Genomic DNA, 24,401 nt, shown 5'->3' with positions numbered 1-24,401 from the left:
AGGTGGGCCCCCGCCAGCAAGTCGGAACCGGGGCCTCAGACACTGGCCCCAGTGACCGCAAAGGTCACGCATCACCCAACCTCAAACCCTGAGACAGATCCTGACTAAGCAACTGCTGGAGGCCAGGCTACGTTGAAGGCCCAAACCAAATCAAGATGGCGGCTCTCACTCGATCTCGGGGTCGAGATCAAGACACATGTAACAGAAAGGCCAAGGTGCGAGCGAGGTGGGAGGGGGCCCGGGGATGGGGAGAGAAGGCAAGTATTCTGCAGATGCCTCTCTGGTGGCGGCATTCTGACGGCTGTGACAAAGTGGCCTGGAGGGAAGATCAGGGTTCCTTAGGGACGGCAGACAGAACGGGGTCCCTGAAGGCCACAGCCATGACCGTGTGGCGCTGGGAAAGTTCACTTGTCTCCCTGGGTCTGTTTCAACCACAGAGTGATGCTAAAAGCAAGTGACAAACCAGACAGTACACGACACGCGCTTCCAGTGGCCTGGGCCTCTAGCATATGCTCACACGGCCAGCTGTTCCAGTATTGTTGCTGTTACTACCACGTCCGCTGAACAAAGAACGGAGCAGACACTCCGGATCCTGACTCCATCCCTACCCTCCGCTTTCTGGTTTCATTTTGTTTTGTAAGTAAGCTCTACGCCCAACGTGGAGTTTGAATTGACGACCCCGAGATCTAGAGGCACCCGCTCCACTGACAGCCAGCCGGGCATCCCTCTGCTTTGCTCTGAATAAGGCAGTGCTCACGGTCTATTCGTGTTTAGGTTGTTCGGATTTTTTAAATGATTATATGATATTGTTGCGATCAGAAAAAAAAAACGCTAAAGGTTTCTGTCAAGCCTGTGAGGTCTGTGAAAAAGGAAGGAGTTAAATGCTATTAAACACCACATAAGCGCAGGGCTGTGTGATTCAACACCCGTTCCCAGGCAGGGATCTCGGGACTGACGCGTGACGCTGCAGCCCAGATGCCTGCCCCACCCCACCCCCACGTCTGGGGATCCAAGCACCTCAGGGAGCCTGCAGGGTGCAGGGGTATCCTTCTTCCCCTTGCCAAGTGGAAAGCAGACTAAGCACCCTTGTAGAGCACACAAATCTAATTGTTAATTGAAAGCAAATCAGTATGACCAGGGTAACCGAATCAGAGGCGCAGATCATTCCAGATACGAGTGCACTATCACACAAAGGGCCCTTTCCCTAAAAGCCTCTGCCTTTCAATGGTCCTTTCTTTAAGAAAGTAATAAAACTTTATGTACATTCAAAAAATTGTAGGTACCTTTTTATTATTTTTATTTAAAAATTTTTTATTTTTTTGACAGAGCGAGCATGCACTCAAACAGGGGAGGGGCAGAGAGAAGGGGAGAGAAATCCCAAGCAGGCTCCATGCTGTCAGCACAGAGCCCGATGTGGGGCTTGTACCCACGAACTGTGAGATCATGACCAGAGCCGAAATCAAGAGTCAGACACTTAACTGACTGAGCCACCCAGGCGCCCTGTAGGTACCCTGTTTTTAATTTAAAATGCAAAGGATTAGAATTATTTGTATTTTTGTGTGTGTATGTATTTTGATTTTGTTTTCCATCTCTTTATTGTGCAAGATTCCAATCCTGCAGTAAAGTCATGATAATTGTGTAACACGCCTTGTGTCGGCTGGATGCAACTTTGCCCCACGCCAGCCCACAGCCTCACCCCATCCCTCCTGCAGGGGAATGGGCTGGCTGTAAGGGCGGTTCGAGAACAGAGCCTGGCTCAGGGAAGGGGTGAGGGTGTTGCTTCACCCAGCACTTAGTAACAAATGAGGTTCCTCTTTTGGTGGTACCCAAATGACTCTGCATCGGATGGCTCCCCATGAAAGGCAGAGAGCAGATCGGTTCGCCCCCGAGCTCATCTCACGGGGCAGATTTCCAACTGCCTTCCACACCTCTGACAGACCACACTGCGGGACAACCCGCTTCTCGCCTGCTATCTGAGGTCTTGATCACCAGTGCCACAGTGCCTCCCCTACAGTGCCCCGTGGTGGGCGGTTAGTCCTAAGGCCCACCCGTCCACCTGCAACCAAAGCCTGGAAGGGGATGGGGATCCCAGGAGACCCGGAGGGTGGGCAATGGCTTCAGCGCCTTCTCTACGTGCTCTTGCCTTTTCCCTCGGTGCTCCCTCAGGTTAAGCACACTTGAGGAAGGACAGCTTCTTTGGCTTCCAAGATTGAGCCGGGATCCAGGCTGCTGCAGCCTCTGCTAGCCAGGAGGCCGTGCTCTTATTACAAGCTGATAGACCTACCGAAGTGGAAGCCAACTCTGCTAGTGTGCAAACTTCCCCTCTGGGGAAGGGCTCGGGGGGTTGCTCTGCGCTCGTTTACCCAGGGGAATAGGCCCCTCCCAGAGAAGGCACAGGACAGGAGGTGAGGGGTCAAGGCTGTGCAACCCTCCTGGACGATGAAGCAACACTTGTTGCAAACGGTAGAGAGTTCTGGTCAGGAAGGGAGCCAGACGAAACGCATGATCACCAGGGGCCTCTGCCGTGCTGGGCGTCGCACACAGAAGGGGTGGTTCCCCCAACCACGCCCGGCCCGCTCAGGCCTGTCCACTTTAATCAGGATGGGCCAGGTTCTGCAGCATCAACAAACACCCCCATAGCTCAGAGGCTTCGGAGGACGGCAATTTCTCTCTGGCTCATACCACTTGCATCATGGTTCGGGGGTGGTGGGGGGTGAGTGTGAAGAGTGTCCTTGTCATCACTATCGGCCCCAGGGACCCAGATGACAGAGCAGCACCCCGTCACCGGTCAGTAAGCCACAGGGAAGAGAGAGGGCGCTTGGGAACTCCGCACACGGCCTGGAAGACACACACCTCTTCCGCTCCCATCTCCTTGGCCCAAACCAGGCACATGGCTTCACTCACCCACGAGGGCCAGAGGCGCAATCCTGCCACCTGCCCCACTGTTTCAGTAACCTGCACGTGGGAACGGGAGCTCCGAGATTAACGGCAATGACAGTTCCACCAGCACTAAGTTATAGTTACCAAGGACTTGCTCCATCGCGGGCGCTGCTCCAAATGCTTTCTGTGTGAACGCGTGCAACCCTCACCACGGCCTTATGTCCAACCCTCACCTGCACTTCACGGGAGGGACGCTGGGCAAAGAGCTCCCACCTCTGCGCTTTGTGAGCCCAGATCTGTATCGTTCTTTCCCACACACCAAAGGGACAGAAGAGAGGCTCTGGGGGCCACAGCCCGGGGCTCCAGCCACTGGACACCCTTCTCCGTATCCCCCTTGGAGTAACCCTTGTCAACCCTTCTGCGCACCTGGAACAGCGCCATCTCGAGGAGAATGAAGCCTCCGTGCTCCGAGACACCCAACGCAGGTAATGAATCAACTTTTCTCCTGTGCGTGGCAAAGGGTCCTAGTGCGAAAGCGGCCTCTAGGGTCATTTTCTGGGTCCTGTTCAGATGAGGACACCCGGCTAAGCAAGGCCACCTCAGGGAAAGGATCTAATGGTCCCCCATGCCGTGTCTAGCTGCTCAAAGACAAGGTCAGGGTTCTGTCAGCTCCGCAACGGCCAGGTTTTGTTCTTTCAGAGAAGCCATCTTGCTAAGGAGAGAAGCGAACCCTCAGGAGGGGCTGTGTGGGCCACGTACCCAGCCCACAGCAGCCACGGCCACGGTGCTCAGCACCCTGTTCTCTGCTCAGAGCCCTGCCTTCTCAGTGTGAGCTCCATGGACCAAGTTAGACAGGCCAAGGGGCACACCCAGGAGCTCAATCATTTTTACTGACAAGACAATGTAGGATTGAAAAGCACAAGATACAAAAGACGCAAATCCCCTGGAATGTCAACCCAGAACACAGGCATTTTCATGAGGGTGGGGGGGGGGGGGAGGGAGATGATGGCTGGGGACACTGCCCTGCGGGGGCAAAACCTCATTCTTGGGGGGGGAGGTGGAAAAGATCTTGTTGTTTTTATATACAAAGCATATGTACACAGCACACAGACTTATATCTGGTGTTAACATTTATGGGAGGGTAAGGAGAATCGGGGAGGAGGGGGAGAAGTTCTAAGAAAGTTTTGGGGGAAGGTGACAAGGTTAAGCCAGTCTCCGAACAGAGTAACTATTTTTGTGTTGGCTCATTTTTGCCTTTTATCCCCAAACGTTTTACATTGTTGCAGTTACAGAACGTTATTTTACATTGTTTTTACCGATTTACACAGTTTCCATATTCCTATGCTTCACTCACTACTGAACAAAGGTGGATTGAGCGCCCGTGGGGTGCAGGCCCTGGCATCCAGTCTTCCGGGCTCCCTCATGAAACGGCCCAGCGTCTGTGTGGTTGTCACATGTAACTTTTGGTGTCTGTGAAATGCAGAACAACTATGACTTAGGAAGTCATTCATCCACAGTTCTAAAATTTCTATCAAACAAATCACATCTCTGCTTATGTTGAATTACTGGTATTCTCTTGAGATACAATCTTGGGAGAAGAAGTCTAGATGTTTGATGTCACAAAGTCCTAAAAGTTCTGTTTGCCGTGCTTAAACCACCCCTGCAACAAGGCGACTTCTTTCAGCTAAGTGGGGGGGTGGGGGTGGGTGGGTGGTGTAGACACCTCCAAATTCATCAGGGCAGGGCAGACAGAAGCTACCACTCAGCTTCTTCTGCCATATCCTGTCCCCCCTCAGCTCGGTGGGGCCGCCTGGACCATCTCTGGCCCCCGAAGCCGGGAGTCTGCAGGTCTGGCTGTTGGCTCCAGCTGGGATCAGGGCCAATGTAATGGATACCACTGCTCTAATCAGAGAGGGGACAGAGAACTCGGCACTCAGGCTCACCCATCTGTTGAAATAACTGGTTTCCTTTCTCTTATCCAGAGTGACACAGGGAGAAACAAAGGGGGCAGAGAGAACAGTCCCCTCCAAAGCAAACATTGCATCATGACCCCGGGCTCCTCCCTCTTCAGAAGGATTAGCCTGGCCCTCAGCAAACAGAGCGGGGGCTGGGGACCCAGAGGGAGGCAGTCTCTTTTCCTGTCTGGTCCCTTGAAAGGTTCAGAGTCCCACAGATGGAGCCGCTCAAAGCACTCTGGCCTAGATATCACTTTCAACGAGCCACCTGGAGTCTTGGCGGCAAATGGAGAAGAATACAACAGGAAAATAAAACAACACCAAGAGTGAAGCGCTGGCCATTTCCTGGGGTGGGTCCTTCTCCCTGTTCATTCTTCTCCAGGCTGTCAGTGCTGCTGTGCGACTGCAATCTGAGTGCTGTTCAATTCCCAAGGCCCAGGATGCAGCTCTGTCTCCTCCGCGGAGCCGGAGAGCGACTCGGAGTATCTTTCAAACTGACAGCTGCAGGTGCCCTCGGCCCGGCATTTCCACTCCAAGGAACCTCACCTTCAGTCCTACTTGCACATGGGCCTTTGGCTGCAAGCAAAAGGCTGGAAGCAACTCAATATTCATAAATAAGAGCCCTAGTCAAATACACCTTGGTTCATTCATCGAATGGAACACTGTGCAACCCAATATATACACATATATATTTTTTTAGAAAAATTTTTTATTATTTTTTCAATGTTTATTTTAGAGAGAGAGAGAGAGAGAAAGAGAGACAGAGCATGAGCGGGGGAGGAGCAGAGAGAGAGGGAGACACAGAATCAGAAGCAGGCTCCAGGCTCTGAGCTGTCAGCACAGAGCCCGATGCGGGGCTCGAACTCACAAACTGTGAGACCATGACCTGAGCCAAAGTCAGACACTCAACTGACTGAGCCACCCAGGCGCCCCCAAATACATATATATATATATTTACATAAGAAACCAGACTGCCTACGCTCACACACACAGAGACATGCTATACACACACCCGTGTATACGTACAAGGACTATCTCCGGCAGGCTGTGTAAGAAACTGGTTGACATTAGTGCGCTGGGGAGAACAGTGCAAACCCCGTACCCCTCTGAACCTGCTGAATTCCATGCCAGATACAGTATCACTTTTTCAAAACCCTGTCATGTGTGAGCCTTTGTGCTGGGTGCTTTAAATGCATCCTTTTACTTAATCCTTCAGACACATCTTCAAGGTCCCAATTGTAAAGATGGGCAAACTGAGGCTCACAGAAGATAAAAACAAAAAATGCACACACATCTTCAGTATTCAAACCTGTTTTGCTCCCAAGTCCCTGCTCAAATGGCACAATGGGGGCTATTTACGAAGACAAAGAACCTTCCTGGCTACAAATACTGGGTACATACAGCAAAATGGAAGAGCATATTTTATTTTTTATTTATTTTTTATTTTTTTGGGACAGGAGAGAGACAGAGCATGAACAGGGGAGGGTCAGAGAGAGAGGGAGACACAGAATCGGAAACAGGCTCCAGGCTCCGAGCCATCAGCCCAGAGCCCGACGCGGGGCTCGAACTCACGGACCGCGAGATCGTGACCTGGCTGAAGTCGGACGCTTAACCGACTGCACCACCCAGGCGCCCCGAGCCTGCACTTTTTTTTTTTAAATTTTTTTTTTTTCAACGTTTATTTATTTTTGGGACAGAGAGAGACAGAGCACGAACGGGGGAGGGGCAGAGAGAGAGGGAGACACAGAATCGGAAGCAGGCTCCAGGCTCTGAGCCATCAGCCCAGAGCCCGACGCGGGGCTCAAACTCCCGGACCGCGAGATCGTGACCTGGCTGAAGTCGGACGCTTAACCGACTGCACCACCCAGGTGCCCCGAGCCTGCACTTTTTTTTTTTTAATTTTTTTTTTCTCAACGTTTATTTATTTTTGGGACAGAGAGAGACAGAACATGAACGGGGGAGGGGCAGAGAGAGAAGGAGACACAGAATCGGAAGCAGGCTCCAGGCTCTGAGCCATCAGCCCAGAGCCCGACGCGGGGCTCGAACTCCCGGACCGCGAGATCGTGACCTGGCTGAAGTCGGACGCTTAACCAACTGCGCCACCCAGGCGCCCCTGGAAGAGCATATTTTAAATGAAAACCCCTGATTTCTCAAGCACCCCTGCTGCACTTAGCAGACCTGCATCCTCCCTCCCGGGCTTCAGGAAAGGAGGAAGCGTATGGGCTTAGTAAAGCCAGAAGAGTGCCAGCTGCGGAGGACGGTGGATGACCTGGGGACACACCAGGTCTGTGTCACGGACTTTCTCTCAGGGACCTGCCTTCCCCCTTGCCTGGAGAACAGCCACATAGGTCTGGGGCCTCCCCTCTAGTTGGCACTGCCATGACTGTGCTGTAAGACCCGTGCCTGGTATTCAAATGCTCTGGGCCTTTGTTTCCACGTTTGTAAAATGGGGATGCAAATAATCACACAACCTCACAGGATCGCTGAGGGGGCTAAAGGCTGAGAGCCTTTAGTACTGAGAGCTGGGCTCATGGCCTGGTACTCAGCTCCCGGTTTACAGGTGCATGGGGCAGCACAGTGCTCTCAAACGGTTTGGTCTCAGGATCTTTCTACAAGTTAAAAATGACTGAGGACCCTAAGGGGCTTTTCTTTATGTGGTTTTGCCTATTGATAGTTATCAAAATTAAATTTTAAATGTTTTAAAATTAAAACTGGGGAAAAACTTAAAATGTGTATTAGTTAACAACAGGGGCACCTGGGTGGCTCGGTCGGTTCGACGTCTGACTTCGGCTCAGGTCATGATCTCCTAGTTCATGAGTTCAAGTCCCGCGTCGGGCTCTGTGCTGACAGCTGGGAGCCTGGAGCCTGCTTCACATTCTGTGTCTCCCTCTCTCTGCTCCTCCCCCACTCACGCTCTGTCTCTCCCCCTCTCAAAAATAAACATTAAAAAAAATTAGAAAAAAACAAACAACCATTATATGTTAACATAAATAACAACCGTGTTTCATAAATCTATTTTCAAAAAAAAACTTTTTAAAAAAATTTTTTAAATTGAGAATACTGACTGGATCCCCATATCTGCTTCTGCATTGTTTGCTGTGAAACGTTTCCACTGAAGAATGTGCAGAGAACCCAGCCTCACGGGGACAGGTTGTTAGAAGAGGGAGACTGCAAGAGCCTTTTCAGATAATTTAGGATATTCTTCTTGGATACCACACCAAGACCTGACAAGTGGTAGTTTCCTAGAGATTCACTGTGGTGTGGAACCTGAGCCTGAGTCAGTGAACTTTTGTACTCTGACATTCCGACCTCCTGGTCTACCCTACACTTTGAATGGACTGTTCCACATTGTTCGGTAATACCGTGCAATGGTCACTGGGAAAACATCAGCTCACTAAGCTATGTGCTCTGAATCAGTGGAAAAGGCAAGTAACACTTTGGCATTGCCATGGAAACAGTTTTGACCTTGTGGACCCAAAAAGAGACTCCTGGATCCTCCCGACCACACTTTTAGAACACCGGGTTAGCAGAATTCCCTTACCCTCCACATTACCATGCTTTTTGGGAAGAACTCAGAGGAAAATTTCTGTGGAGAGCAGGGGGTGACTGACAGCTGAATCGCCTGCCCCTGCTGGTCTTGGTCCCCTGCCTGCTTGCACGGAGGAGCAGTCACATGGGCCAGTGCCCTCTAACCCACGGCTGGCTGGCCTCCCCACCTGCCCTGCTCCTCCCTTCACTACCAGCCACTTTTTTCTTACCACAGGACCCCCTCCTTTTCCCCCCAAATAACAGATTTGGGCACCTTGCACTGGGCAGGGCCTCAGATAGCAAAGTACAGGGGCCACGCATGGGCTGCTGCCCTTGGGCTTTGCAGCTGATAGTTCTTGGTCTCCTGAAATTACATATGTGTGTATATTTATAGCCAAATGCACGGGTGCCCAGAAATCACGACTCAGTCATATACATTTTTAGCACATCGTTTGGCCACCAAGTTCTATTAAATCTTCCTTCCCGGTCCATTGTGTCACTGGTTCTATGCTGGAGATAAGGTGAGGCCTTCACCTCTGCAGGCTGGGCTACCAGAGGCCCCGGCCTCTCCCACGCCCAGCAATCTGAGGCCAAATGCTTTGCTCCTGACCACCAATCTCTCCTGCTCAAAAACCTTCAGTGAGGGTTGGACATCCAAGCCTTGGCCAGCCTGTCTCCCCCTCCAGCTTCGTCGCCCACCCCAGCCCCTCTCCCTGCCTCATGCAGATACAGGCTGGCCTTTCCAGCTCTCCTGCCAAGTCTCAACTCCTCCATGAAACCTCATGTCACTGTCACGCCTTTCTCTGGCTGATATGTAGGGGGATTGCATATACATGATGCTCAAAAAATTCACGGGACAAGTAATCTGAGTACCCACTATGTGCAGGGCCCTGTACTATGTACCAGGGATGTGGCCATGGTAAATACACATTTTTGTCTTCTTTCCTGCAGCTGACATTCTGACACCCGTGGACCCTTTCCTACAGCATTGTGCTGTTTCTTGTCCGGCACTCTTACTCCTTCAGGTCATTGTGTGTTGTGCCCTTATTTTAATTTCCAGCTCCTCCAGGACAGTATTCTGTGTCATCTCTGCTGCCTAGAATGTATGTGATGCTCAATAAATACTGCTCAACGGAAAGTGGATAAGCCACAATACCCACTGAATAAGAATCAGAAAGGTCCAGACATCTGTCAAACCCAGGTGAGATGTTCCTGATGTCTGTTGTATTAACTTGCAGTATGGCTGACAGCTTTCATGTTTAAATATCTTAAGTGCTACATGGGAAAGCGCTCTGCCCTGCCCTCAACCCTGCCCTGGACGGTGTCTCATAAATTGTAGGAATCAAACTGGAGAGGCCAATGAGGTGGCTAGGCTGACTCTAAGTCTCTGGTTGCAAAGCCCAGTACTGCTGTCTGTACCCCAGATATTTATATTCCATGATCTTCGGCTTTCCATCTGGAAAATGGGGGTGAAAGGAACTGTCCCTCTGTGAACGTACTATCCTGGGATTAAAGGAGAGAATCCATCTGTCTCTGTCTCTCAAAAATGAATAAACGTTTAAAAGAAAAAAGGGGGGTGGGGTGGGGAATGCCTGGGTGGCTCAGTCGGTTAAGCATCCGACTTCGGCTCAGGTCATGATCTCGCCGTCTGTGGGTTCCAGCCCCACGTTGGGCTCTGTGCTGACAGCTCGGAGCCTGGAGCCTGCTTCGGATTCTGTGTCTCCCTCTCTCTCTCTGCCCCTCCCCCGCTCATGCTGTCATTCTCTCTCTTTCTTGCTCTCGCAAAACCATTGAATTTTTTTTTTTTTTTTAAAGGAGAGAATCCTTAGATTCTCTTAGCACAACAGGGCACACAACATTTACTCAGCTCATGAGAACTGCTGTTCTTAATACTGTCCGTGTGGCCCCTGGTGGCATGAGCCCTGTGGCAAAGATGGCTGGCCCCCTGATCTCCACCCCTGGCTTTCCTCCTGCAACCTACATGGCATGCGTGCCACTGTCACCCATGTGGCAGAGGAATCTGTAGGTATAATTAATGATGTTACTAACTAATCAGGTGACCTAGAAACAGAGAGCTTATCAGGGTGGGCCTGACCTAATCACAGGAGCCCTTTACAGCAGAGTTTTCTCCAGGTGATCACAGACATGGATGCCAGAGATTTGAAGCAGGAAAGGATTTGATGCCCCACTTTGGGTTTGGAGATGGAGGGGACCATGTGGCACAAAACATGGCAGCCTCTAGGAGCCAAGATCAGCATCCAGCTGACAACCAGAGAGGACAGGGGACGTTAGTCCTACAACCAACCACCAGGAACTCGATTGTGCCAAAAACCTGAGTGGCCAGAAGTAGATTCTACCCCGGGGCCTCAGGGTAAGAGCTCAATACCTTGACCTTGGACTTATGGTCCAAGACCCTAAACAGAGAACCCAGTCCAGCCAGCTTAGGCTTCTGCCCTACAAAGCTATGAGCTAATAAATAAGTACAGCCTAAGCCACTAAGTTTGTGGTGATCTGTTATGCAGCAAGAGAACCTAATATAAGGCCAGCTTGGCCTTTAGCCATAATGCACATAGAGGAAAAGCATACCAGGTGCTTGTCCAAAGGGTTTGGGGACCACTCGCACCTTCTGTCTCCTTAATTGCTGCCATATGTGATGCTTCAGAGTCAGGACTGTCTTACTCATTTCCACCCCTCGCACTTAGCAGTGCGGGAATCGTGTAGCAGGCTGTCAATTTCACTGAACAAACCTTCAACTTCTAGGGCAGTCAGGAAGAGAATGGCTTAGCTGGTTAGCTTCAGTCCCACGGCCAACCAATTATAAGGTGATGGGGTGCAATTATCTGGGCAAAACCCAGCAAAGGCCTCTTTTTTGCCGAGAGGAGAAGTCCAGACCCTGCAAAGAGTTCAGAGGAAGCCACTCCCAGCAACTAGGGGAGGTATGTGTCCACGTGCAAAGTGTCTTGCTTTACACACCAACCGACCATGCCGTGGTTCCTGCCTCAGCCTGCGGCAGCCTCCCAGGGCTCAGCTGGCCAACCAAACCCTGACATTTTGCTTGTAATTGTACCTTCCAGTAAAAAGTCCTAGTTGCAGTGGTAAAAATAGCAACTACAACTTCCTGCAGCACCGATATACCAGTCCATCTCGGTGCTGGAAAGGAAACCTGGGGTCTGAGCTCACTCCAGCTCCACGAAACGCCCACAAGCTGGGCTCAGGATGGCAGTGGGTGGGACCCAGCAAGGGCAGCCCACTGGTGCCCCTGACCCTGTGAACCACCCTCAGATCGGCTCCCGAGATGCTCCCCTCACTCCCTTCCTGAAAAACCCAACCCTCAGAATCAGAGGCTATCTGAGAAAGGTAAAAAGTTGCCAGCAGCCAGGCTTCCCACCCTCTTCTCCTACTCACTAGCTGCCAAGGTACAAAGAGGGGAGGCCCTCCACCAAAGCCCTTTGGGGATTCCAAGGTGCCCTTGTTCATCTGCTCTTTATTACCCTCCCCCATGTGTGTCTACCTTCCTGTCTGTGGCCCACTGTCCCCTGCAGCTGTCTTAACCAGGTCGAGATGGTGGGGATAACAGAAGCCTCCACCAGGACTTATGTCTGAGTCATCCCCAGGCGGCAGGGCTCAGCCCAGCCTGGATGCTGTCCCCCAAGAAGTGGAGGTGAGCTGTTAGAGCCGACTTAGGGAATGACAGGAGAGCCTGGCTAAAATGCCACCAGGCACCAGAATCCCAGCAGTCAGGTTGCCTGCCCCCTGAGGGCCCAATGCCACCCAGGAACCACATGGGTGAGGTTCTCCCTGGCCCCAGATTCCTCCTTTCCTCATCTACCAATCTCCAGAGCTTCCCATCCTTCTGTCTCTGAATCAAGTGCAAGGGCCCTTTTGTCAGTCTTTTACTTGTTTTAAAGCCTCCTGTTACAGGAAAACTGACCAGGACCCCCAAAGTAATAGAATCAATAAAGTTCTAAGGGCCCCAGCCTTCGGTCTCCACCAACAGGTAAACACGGGGCTCAGCCTGTGGTGGCCAATGCCCCTTTCTGAGTCTTTTTATGGACAGGCTAGAGAACTTTCTCTACCTTCCTGGCTCATTTCTCCATTCCTGCAGGTGAGACAGGGAGGAACACACCTACTCAGCCACTCTGACTTCTCTCTCAGGCCACGTGGTGGATGCCAGGCAGGTGTCCCACCTAAAGCCACCCCAGCCCTTCCTCTAGACACACTGGCTGTTTAGAAACACTCAGATTCACTCACACGTTCTAGGCTTCAGATATTTCGCTCTCACTGCTAAACCCCATGATGTTTGTAGAACTTTTCAGCATAAAATGAACTTTCAGGAATGTTTTCCCAAGCGCAATGCACAGCAGCCTGGCTGGGGCGGGGCGGGGATTAAAAGGGCCTCATTTCACAGATGAAGCTTCGCTGGAGGTCAGGAGACCAGGCACAGGCAGAGCCAGCAATCACTAAACCTTGATATTCTGGAAAAACAAAGATGGATGAAAACAAAAAGAGAAAGCCTGGATAAACTGGATCACTTTTGTTTTGTTTGCTTGTTTTAAAGGAATAATGACATCATTCCCTCCCCCATCACATGAGCTAAAAGTGAAAACGTGGATAATATCAAGTATGGGTGAGGACGTGGGCAACCGGGCTCCCAAACACTATCAGTGGGTGAGTGATGTGCCTAAGTCTTCGGGAAAGGCATTCGGCTTTGATGACGAAAATTAAAAATCAGAAACATGCACGATCAAGGGCGCACAAGACTTCATGGACTGTATGAAGGGAAAAAGAAAAAATATCAGACATGACCTAACATCTCCCAGGGGACAGGGTAAGATGAAAGATGGTGGCTTGTGTGGCTGTGCCATGCGGAGGGGTGCCACTACATACAGAGTGACATAAACACAAAATCTGTACAGGAAAAGGGGGACCAGTACAGTATGCACCAAACCACCGATGGATACCAAGGACGAGGTGGACCTCCACACCAGGCTGCATTTTTTTCCTATGGGGTTATTCATTTATAAAGGAAATCTACTGATGTATTACCGAAATGAAAGAAAACAAACAACTTTACATGTTTTCTGTAGCCTCCGGTAGGGATCAGAAGATTCCAGAATGTGATGGCTGTTGCCTATCTCTGGCTGCATCCCCCTACGCGGCCCACGATGTTCCCGGCCTACACACTCACCTGCTCCCTGGCTGGCAGGCCCTTCTGCAGACCTTCCCATGGGCACCTCGGTCCAGTCTTGAAGGTCTAGGCTCAAATGTCACCAGCCCAGAGAGGCCTTTTCTAGGCCCCCTTGAGCTCCCACCTTGACCTTTTCCACCCCACCCACCTCCAGCAGCCCTAATGGCAGCTGTATTTATTTTGTCCATGTGGTGTCTGCCTCCCTCGGTTGAATAAGGCCTCCAGGACGGTGGGGACCTTGCCCTGTTTTCTGCTGCATCCCAGAGCGTGGTAGAGAACAGGTGGCAAAAAATACTCACTGGATACACTGGGAATGGGGATGCTAAAAATAGTCTACTTCCTCACCTCTCAGTGGGGAAACTGAGGCAGGCTCTTGCCATGCCACTCACACCCTAGCAGTGTGCTACAACCACCTGACTACGTGTCTGCCTCACATGCCAGGGGCCGAACTTGCTAGAAGGGATCCTCTGAACTCCACTTCTTTTTCCCAGTTTCTAGTTCAGGATGAGCCATTCAGAAAGTGCTAAACACCTACTTGTTGCATGAATGCAGCTGTACGGGTTTCTCCTTTGCATTTTCACAGCTGTGAACAACAGAGGCATTCACAGGTTAAGGGACTTGCTGCCCAAGGTCTCACAAGCCCCACTAGGATGCCGCAGAACTTGAACTCTGGATGCTGGATGTAACTGCTACAGCTTTCTAGAAAAAGAACTCCTGCGTCTCTTGGCCCTCACTCCTGCCCAGACAAATATGGCCTGGCCAACTGCAAACCTGGCAGGCAGCACATCCTGGAATTGAGTGAGCAAAGCTCCTCTTAATTAGGAAATTAATTCCATTCACCCTAGATTGATCTGTGGTCAGCCTCTCCTTGGGGGCCCAACGGGAACAGGTAGATAATAAGCAAGGCTTTTTGTTTCCATCCTATGCCTGCATGCTACCCTGATGGATCGGCTGATGGTCCAAGGTTTCTTCTTGGCACATAGAGGTGGGTGGGAAGTGACACCCCAGGCTAATGTGGTCCTCCCTCTGGCAAGACACAGTTCTCCCAGGGCCCTGCTCAGCCCATGCCTTCTTACAGGAGGAGCTATCCCACAGGTCTTGCAGGCACCTCCTGGGCAAAGCCTGGTGTGTCGGGCGCCTCAGATCCTCCTGCACCCCTGGGCTCCCTCCTGATCCCTCCTGATCTCGGGAGATCTGTGCCTATCTTTCTTCTTCAAAATGGCCCTGGGGACACCTGCAGGCTAGGTCCTACCCCATCCATTTCAGGATTTGGGGGGTGGGGTAGGTGTCAGTCTAAGTGCTCCCACACCTGCCGCCTGGCTCCCCGCCTGGGACCAGCCAGAGCAACCTTGAGAAGTAAGTCACCCACGTGCCACCTTCCTTTGGGCCCAGCTTGGTTCTTCTTTGGCCCAGTCCTCTGGCTTCACCAGTCCCTCATCTGTGGGCACCAGTGCCTGTAGGCCCTTCACACCTGGGCCCTGGGCTCCTAGCCAGTGGACAGAGGCAGGGAGCCCAGGGAGGCCTGAGAAACTGGGAGAGTCAGACTTGGTTTCCACTCACCAAGAAAGGAAAGAACACTGGGAGCTTGCCTACTGTATACCCTTCTCATTCTCCAGGAGGAATAATTAGGACCCAGAGAGGGAAACTGACTTACCTGGAGCCCCACAGCACACACCAGAGGCAGAGCTGGAACTAGAAGCCCAGACTCCTGACTTCTCATTTGCTCCTCAGCACTCTACTGGCTGCCTATCTCTTCCTGCCCATGAGGGCTAGGCAAATAACTCAAGCCTATAAAATTTCATGAGGCTGCAAAAACTTCTGGGAGTTTACAGCAAAACATTAAATAGAAGCACTGTACACAACAGCATCCACCCATTTTAGAGAAGAGCAAGTTGAGGCCCATAAAGGTATGGGGACCTCCATGAAATCACACAGCCAGGGAGAGGCAGAGTAGGACTTCCAGACACCCCACTTAAGTGGTCTTTCTGTCAACAGGCTCTAGGTGTGAAAGGTCCAACTGTGGGATGGTGAAGAGGGGGAGCTGACCCTGAGCCTTGGTCACACATTGAAATGAGGTGTGGCCCAGAGAGCCTGGTCCAGACTCCGTACACATCCCAAGGGTGCAGACCACCATGGGAGAAAGAACATCTGAGTAGATTTTTATGTTTTTGCAGAAAATAAGGTGAAACTTCCCCAACTAAACTGGATTTCTCAGACCACAGAGCCAGCACTTTAAAAAAAAAAAAATTCTTTAATGTTTATTTACTTTTGAGAGAGAGAAAGAGCGTGAGTGGGGGAGGGGCAGAGAGACAGGGAGGCACAGAATCCAGAGCAGGTTCCAGGCTCCGAGCTGTCAGCACAGAGCCTGACACAGGGCTCGAACCCACAAACCGTGAGATCACGACCTGAGCTGAAGTCAGACGCTTAACCGACTGAGCACCCAGGTGCCCCAGGACATCTGTAACTAGATGCCCCACAGGCCCTTCAGAACTCCTAAGTTTTCACGCATCAGCTTCTGCCCTCAATTGAGCCTCAGCTGGCTTCTCTTTTTTTTCTTTAAGTTTATTTTGAGAGACACAGAGAGAGCAAGCCAGCAGGGGGTGGGGCAGAGAGAGAGAGAGAATCCCAAGCATGCTCCTCACTGTCAGCACAGAGCCCGACGCAGGGCTCGAACCCACAAACCGTGAGATCATGACCTGAGCTGAAGTCAGACGCTTAACCGACTGAGCCACCCAGGAGCCCCCAGAACCAGCACTTTTAAAAACAGGCCGGTGAGCCACACGTGCCTACCTTTTTTCATCCAAAGGGCATGGCCCGGGCTTGGAAGGAAAGGTTCGGCAGCAATAAAGCACAGAGTCTACTGGCGCCAGAGGGAGGGGATGAAGGTGGGTGGAGGTGGCCGGGGGCCCAAGAGATGGCTGATTACAGACACACAGGCAGCATCTGAACCCAAGTCTGGTTCCTGAGCCTGTGTTCTTTCCCCTGACCTGGTGTTGAGGAGTCTTAACAGGAGGCCCTCCCATCTTTGAGCTCTCTCTCGGCTCCCACCATCTCAACCCCAACAGCTGAGGGGTCTGGAGTCAGTCCTGCAAGGCGAGTGCCTGAAGGGGACAGGTCACAGCTTTAACCGCTATCCACTGGGATAATGGCAGTGATGCTCAGGGGCCAGGTGGTCCTCCAAAGAGGCTGGCACCTTCTGTGGAACCAGGGCTGGATTCCATCACCTGGGGACAGACCCAGATTGCTAAGGGGGGAGCCCTGCTGGGATGAGGGGAGTAAAGGCTGTGGAGGCACATATGCCCCCCCCCCCCCTCCACCCCCAGCTGTCCCAACTAAGTGCTTTCTGGCTGGGAAAACGCTTCAATGGCTCTGGCTGCCTGAGGCAATTCAATTATGAAATTTACCACTTTAGATGAAAACCGGCATCTCAATCAGCCAATTCATTTGCATCTGGCCACTCTGTTTTCTCCTGCCAGCTCTGTTCACCCCTCCCTGGCCAGGCCACACTGTAGGCTGGTCCAGATGGATTAGGGCTCAGGAGATGGGCAGGTCTTTGGAGCTCCTGGGGCTGCTATTCCCAGGACCCCCTGAGCAGAGAGGCTACATCCAGAAGCCACCCATCTTCCCAGAGACTCTCAGGACTGCTGACTCCACAAGCCAAAGCACCACGGTCTCAGGTGAACCTTTCTATCACCTCACACCCACACTCTTCTAACCTCAACCTGCACCTGCCTTGAAGTTGCACAGGTGGTGGGAGAAGGCGGCCACCCAGAGCCTGGAATCTGGGCTGTGTCATGCCTTTCTCATCTTTATTTTGCCAAGGCATCATCTCCCCAGAAAGCTTTGCCATCCATGCCCCTCAGCTCCCCTTGCTGCCTTTATCACTGGGGTATTTATTGTGCACACCTAGGTGTGTCTGTGTATCCAGGTCCCAATCCATGTGCCCACACACCCTGGTCTAGAAGCTCCCAGAATACAGGGTCAAGACCCTTCAAACAATGACTCATTCGTCAATTAACAAAAGAATGAACTAATGAATGAACAAACCACTCACAGAATAACACTCCCACCCCCGCCCCCACCCCCTGGCGCATCACAGTGGTAGATGAGAAGCCTGCTTTCACTGCAGACCACGAAGTCCCAGGCCTGGGTAATCTTCTCCTCCTTCCGGCTCTCCTCCCCCACACTGGGTGCCCAGAGGTTTGAGAGGCCATTAAGGGGCATTGGACTGCAGAGGCTGTCTCCGATACCGGGGGTGCAGCTCGGCCACAGACCCTCTTTCTGTGCACCACAACCATAAATCCAGCTGCAGCCCGAGCCCCAGGATGAAGGTTTCTACCATTTCTCTCTACCTTCCTTTTAAGAGCCTCCCTGGAGTCCCTTCCTGACAAACGGAATGACTCCAGACCAAGAGAGCTGCCAGGCCCAGAAGACTGACTCCATCAAACTCCTCAGGCACAGCTTGGGGACCTAAGGACCCCTGGTCTCAGAAGGATACCAAATCTGCCCGCAGTGGGGTGGACCTTGTGTCCTACTCCACCCCCACCCCCAGCCCCCAAATGCAAGCCTTTACCAACAACCCCTAGGAAACTGAACAGCACACTGGGGGCCACAGAGCACCAGTCCTACCTACGAAGGGGGAGACTGAGGTCCAGGATCCCAAAGGGAGTGACAGCACATTGCTGTCATCACAGCCCAGTCCATGGTAAGAATGGGGGGGGGGGGGTTCCCGCCTCCTCCCCCCAGTGCCACATGGCCAGAGTGAAACCAGAGGCCCAGACACATGGTGTTCTCTGCCCTGCCTCACCAGGGAGGGCCAAAGCTCAGGGAGCCTGTCTCCTGCTCAGAGGAAGTCAGCAGGACCAGAGTGCCCAGATTAAACCCGGAGGGGCCTGGAACGGCCTTTACCCCAATCCCTTTGATCAGATCTCTATAAAGATTTTTCTTTACTCAAAGAGAGCTATAATGCACCTTGGGGACTTTGAAGCAGCAGCACCAAAAAAGTGTAAGGTGCCCCCTGGGGGCGAGGGGAGGGGTCCAATCTCTCAAAGGAAAAGCTTCCCAAGCAACTAGAGGAAGAAAAGGAGCAGGGGGGGGCGTGCCCGAATGGGGTCCTGTGCCAGGCAAGGGGACAGCCGGGCTAGCTGTCTAGAGAAGACTTGCTCTGGACCTGCGTGGGTGGCGCCACCTCGGTGGGCAGGTGGGTGGGACTTAACCACTCCTCCGCTGTTCTCCAGCCCTCTAAACCCGGAGAAGGGACCCCCGTCAGGCGGGACGTGAACGGCCGAGGGCACCGGGGGCGCCGGACCCGGTCCCGGCTCGCGTGGACAACAGCCCCTGGCTCGACCCCGGGCCCTCGCTCCGCACGAGGCAGGCGGCCATCTGGCCCTCGGCGTCAAGTGCGCGGGGACTTCTCCGGGCCCGGGCGCAGAGCCCGACCGCTCACATCCTCAAAGCCGAGCAGCCTCCTCTTTCCAGGATCGATAGTAATTTTTTAAAAAGAGAGTCTGCGGACTCAATGAATCAACCACTCCCAAGGGAAAGAGTTGTAGCTCCCGCGCGCTACATCCATTTGCAAAAACAATTCATTCCCTCGCCCGGAGCTCTCTGCAAATACCCTCGCCGGGTCCCCAGGCACGCGCGGGGCGGGAGCAGCCGCGGGGGCTGAGGAGGCGGCGGCGGACTGCGGCCACCCCTCTCTCCACCATTGTCCCCGACTCCGCCGGCCCCCGAGACCCTGCGGCGGCCCGGGAGCTCGGGGGACCCGAGCAGCGCTGGGCTGCTCCCGGGGCGCGCAGCCCCGCGGGGGCTCTCTCGGCCGGGGGGGGGGGGGGGGCTCAGACGGCGAGGCGCTCAAATCCCCGCACCCTCCGGCCCCGTCGTCGGGGGGGAGGTGACAAGTGTCGAGCCGGCGGCCGGGCGCGCAGCCAGAACAGCCCGAGGCGGGCGCCCCCAGCCCGGCCCAGCCCCGCCACTCACCGCTCGGGGCGCCGCCGCCCGCCGCGCTCAGAGGCTCCTGGTCGCCCGCGCGAGGCTCCACAGCCCCGGCCGCCGTCGCTGCCGCCGCTCCCCTCCCCCGGCTCTCCACAGCCGGAGCGCGCTGCCGCCGCGGTACAGCCCGGGCGCCGCCAACAAACTAGTTTCTCAGGCCTTCCCGCCCCGCCTCCCGGCGCGAAGCCAATCAGAAGCGGCGCCTCTGTGACGGATGGGCGGCCGAACCAGTAGTTCAGTCGCAGTGGGAGAAAGGGGTGGGCGCCCGGGCCCCGCCGGCACGACGAGGGGGCGGGGCGGGGAGAGGAAAAGGACTTCGACCAGATTCTTAAAGGCACAGGCGCCTGCACGTCCCCGCCGCCGAAGTTGGGGGACAAAACCCGACGGTGTTCTAGAGCTTTCCGGAGGAGGCAACTTTATAGATTGCAAATGCCTCTTCTGCACCGGGTGTGCGGAGCCACGCTTTTCGTTGTGAAAGTGTTAGGGAAACCCTTTCATTTTGATCTGGGCTTGTTTCAAAGTTGGGGATTTTCTGCAGCCACGAAACCCCATTAGTACTTGGAATATGTACTTTTCAGGGTACTTCAGCTCTCCCTCTCGTGCCATTGCTCACTAAGTTTTTTATGTAAGCCAGTCTTCAAATATTCACATATTCATCCATTCATTAATTCCTTGCACACACGTTTACCGGACGCCTGCGCGATGTGCTAGTTTCTGAGATGATCTATAATTTCTATTTCTTAACTTCTGGTTTTGTATCTCGTTCCACCACTTCAGGTTGCTGTGTATACAATTTCTTCATCTGTAACGCGGCAGGTAAAAAGTCCTAATGGGATCATTTGCGGTGTGAAAGGAGACAAACTCCTATGACAAGGTAAGTGTGCAATAAATGTGTTTTCTTTTCTCTCTTCCCCTGAAAATTGATAATAGGGTAGGTTACTTAAGGATACAAAAAGCTCTGGTAAAGTTTATAAAGTCCTAAGTGTTGTAGGAGCCAATTATGGGGCGGGGAGAATTCCCAGGAAGCAGAGGTCACCGGGATGGGAGGTGCCAGGAAGGTTTATAAAGGGGGAGGGGAGCGCACAAAAGATTTGCAAGAGGGTGGGATTTTAACTCGTGGAAAGTGGAACGAAGAACCCATGCCTAGAAAGCTGTTTAGACTGGACAAAAGAGATTCCAGGCTTAAAAGGGTGTGAGATGGCAGGGGAGGCGTGTCGGGGAAGCAGCATGGTGCACAGGGGAGCGGAGGAAACCCGATCTGGGTTTGGATTCTGGTTCTACCCCCTTAGGAGCTGTGGAGGACTGGAGGCAGATTGCTCAGGCTCTCTGGGTGTCAAACTCTTACTGGCAAAAGAAGGATTCTAGAACCTATGGCAGGGTTGCTGTAAAGATTAAGTAAGAGAATGGAGTAATAGACCTGGCACTTAGTAAGTGCTCAATATAGTTTTTGTGTCTCCCTTTGGCCTAGATCTGGAGAGAGGCTTCTGGTATTTAAGAGCAGTCTTGGCCAGCAGTAAGCAGTTGGCCAAGTGTGCTGTTCAGGTGCCTTCCAGGGGGAAAAGGCCGCATCAAAATAATTGGCGCATTAGAGAAATGGCACAGAACACATTTGTAGTTTTAGCGTCCTGCCAATTTTGTGGAGCTGGAGTATTTATATAATTGTTGGTTGGATGAAGCTCCACATGCAAAATTGATTCTTCGCAAGCTCATAACCATTGCTTAGTATTCCATTCAGGTTCTCTGAGAGATTATAAGTGCCAAGCATCTAAAATCTAGCTTGCGTGATCATTTCTCCCCTCTTCAACTCCACGGCTTAAATTAGCTACTGGAATATATTAAAATCAAATGCCGGCAACGGAACCAAACCAGACCAAGAACACGTGTTGAGTTATTGAATTTAGATGTGATTTGAGAGGAAAAGAGGAGATGAAGCTTGCTTTGCTCGGTCCTCACTCTAGACCCTGGGGCATAACCACTGTCATAGCCCCTACTCCTGTGCTGTAATGAACCACTTACGACCTGTTAGCCCACCCCACTGCGCAGGGAGTTCTGAGAAAGTGGGGATCACGACATCTCTGAATCCTTGCTTCCTCTTACAAGTCGTCTGCACAGTTTTGAAATCCTATGAACAAATCTCCTATCAGATTTCGCTTTTGCTACATGTGACAGAAATAACTGTGAATTTTAAAAAGGTAGAAGTTTGTTTCTTGCCCGTGCGAAATAAATCTGACATTAAGTAATCTGGAACTGGTTGCCAACTCCACAGTTACCAAGTGCATAGGCTATATTTCCACTCTGCCACCCTTAATGCTTGATTTTCCTTTCCAGTTGCCTCATGTTCCAAAATGGCTGTTGGAACTCCAGCAATAGCACCCACATTTCAGAGGCAGCATGGGATAGAGTAGAAGAGCAGATATGTGCCTCCCAACTGTGTTCGCTCCATTTAAGCAGAAGTCCCACACATACTTCCATTTACGTTTGTGAGTGTATTGCCTCTCCAAACAGAGTCAGGGGTCTTTCACCAAGAAAGAAAAGAGGGAATGGGTTCTTCATGTCAACCAACAGTTCTGGCCCACACCTTTTTCTTTTCCTCCTGTCGTTGGCGTCTTTTCAGTGTTCCGGTGGCTCAGAATCTGAATTCTTAAAACTTCTCAGATGATGTGCAGAATTCAATGCAAATTTGTTAATAGATGATTGAACTCTTGGTTCGTCTGCCTTCTGGAATGTTCCTTTTCAGTTTCCTCTGCTGATTCCCAGTCCCCAGAGGACCAGATACTGGGGTGCCTAGCAAGTGAGTGCAGGGCACTCTTCTCTACCCATATTCTCTACCCATATTCACACTCCAGGTGATTTCACTAAGGCCCGTGCCTTATCTGTGCAAAAACTGGCAACTTCCTGATCTGTTCTTGCCCCCCCCCCCCATTCTGCATAGCTCCTGGCCCACAGGTACAACTGCTTACTCCATGTCTCAGCTTGAATGTCTAAGGGCACCTCTCCCTCACATACCCCCCTGAGCCCCTGATGAACTACCCTTAAAAAGATATGCTGTTCTCCCTGTCAGTGACGAGTGTTGTGGGTATAAAAAAAATTTTTTTTAATGTTTATTTTTGAGAGAGAGAGAGAAGAGAGACAGAGTATGAGCAGGGGAGGGTCAGAGAGAGAGTGAGACACAGAATCCTAAGCAGGCTCCAGACCTCGAGCTGTCAGCACAGAGCCCTATACGGGGTGCGAGCCTCAAACCCACCAACCGTGAGATCATGATCCTGAGCCATACACGGAAGCTTAACCGACTGAGCCTCCTAGGCGCCCTTTGTTGCACTTATGATTTCAAGACACGCTTCAGCAACAACCATCAGAAATTTTGAAAAAATAATATTACTTACAAAACCTGGAAATTACACAGCGCCCTTGGGGCCACACAGCAAGGTTGCAGGTAAAGAGAGAGAGAGAGCACGCAAGTGAGCATGGGCCTGGGGTTCTGTGTTTACTGAGATAACACAGTAACACAGAACCTTGGGTTCAGGGTTGGGGTCTAGGGTTTCATGGGCTGACCCTTTACTGGTAAGTTCAAAACATAAGAGCTGGAATTTCAAGAGCAGGAATAGAAAAAATGTAAGTAGCCCAAATGGTCAGTTATTGAAATCAAACAAGATTTCTAAAACAAAGGAGCCTCAGTTGGGGGCTGGGGGTAGCCTGGGTCTGATCTCCAGCCAGTGTGTGGCCGGCCATGTATTTATTCCTGATAGCCATCTTTGAAGTCTATGCCCTTATGGTCAAAGAGAAAAAAAGAGAAAACCCAACTGTCAGGGCTCACACTACAACTCGGTCTTTTGCTCAAATGAAGTCTTGGCCCCACCCTCCCTTACCAACCTCTAATCCTTGTCAAGTCTGAGCGAATGGGTCTCACCAAGTTCACCGCTACCACCAGACTGCTCCAAACCACCGTCGTCTTTCCCCCGGGTCATCAGAGCAGACACCCAGCTCACCTCCCTCCTTTCCCTCTTGTCCCCTAGACTGTTCTCAACACAGCGGCCAGAGGGATCTTACCACATGATGTGCCGTCCTTCCCTCAGGATCCTCTCATCGCAGAGTCGAGGCCAGAGTCCTTCTGTTGGCCTGACCTGATCTGGCCTGGACCATCTCTCACACATCATCTTCCACTCCCCTGTCCTCACCCGCTCTGCTCCAGAATCCCTGACCCCTTTGCCAGGCCTCAAACAAGCCAAACGCATTCATACTGCGAGGCCTCTGCCTTTGCTGGCTGGCTCTACCCAGAAAGTTCTTCCGCTCCGATGGCCACACAGTTCACTCCCTTGCTTCTCTAGGTCTGCTCAAATGTTACGTGACCACATAGGCCTCCCTGACCGCCTCTCTAAAGTAACCACATTCCTCATCCTGGGAATCCCTAGCCTTACTCCACAGCACTTTTTTCTGCCTGAAATTATATTTATATATGTATATATTTTTGGGGGTGGGGGAAAAGTGGGAGGCAGTCCTGACATCTAGAAACTGGACCTGCATATTGCATGATGTTCTCCTGCTGAAAATAAAGAATCTCACAGAGGGACACCTGGGTGGCTCAGTCGGTTCAGCGTCTGACTTCGGCTCAGGTCATGATCTCGCGGTTTGTGGGTTCAAGCCCCGTCTCGGGCTCTGTGCTGACAGCTCAAAGCCTGGAGCCTGCTTTGGTTTCCGTGTCTCCTTCTCTCTCTGCCCCTCCCCCGCTCACACTCTGTCTCTCTCAAAAAGTAAACATTAAGAAGAAAAAAAAAAAAGAATCTCACAGAACATCAGCATCAGACAAGGCTTCTCTTGGCCGTGATAGGTCAAGACAAAAAACAGGACTGCTTCCTAATCGT

The 24,401-nt window shown here is 52.1% G+C and overlaps 1 protein-coding gene and 1 long non-coding RNA gene across 2 annotated transcripts in view; one reads left to right on the top strand and one right to left on the bottom strand.

Annotated features, from left to right (window-relative positions):
• KLHL25 (kelch like family member 25) overlaps positions 1 to 19,681 on the bottom strand; it is a 35,155-nt gene extending 15,474 nt beyond the window's left edge. The window contains exon 1 of the mRNA XM_023254940.2: positions 19,531 to 19,681. The gene's annotated coding sequence lies outside the window, so the exon portion shown is untranslated. The remainder of the gene's footprint in view (positions 1 to 19,530) is intronic.
• Positions 19,682 to 19,765: 84 nt separating this feature from the next.
• On the top strand, positions 19,766 to 24,111 carry LOC102901895. Its single transcript, XR_440435.5, has 3 exons — positions 19,766 to 20,167; positions 20,320 to 20,416; positions 23,556 to 24,111. It is a non-coding gene; the product is annotated as an uncharacterized LOC102901895 (long non-coding RNA).
• The last annotated feature ends 290 nt before the right edge of the window (positions 24,112 to 24,401 follow it).

This window comes from Felis catus, chromosome B3 (genome assembly GCF_018350175.1).
Source record: "Felis catus isolate Fca126 chromosome B3, F.catus_Fca126_mat1.0, whole genome shotgun sequence".
Lineage (NCBI taxonomy): Eukaryota > Metazoa > Chordata > Mammalia > Carnivora > Felidae > Felis > Felis catus.
The sequence above is the reverse complement of the archived record's forward strand: the minus strand, read 5'-3'. Positions and strand labels throughout refer to the sequence as shown.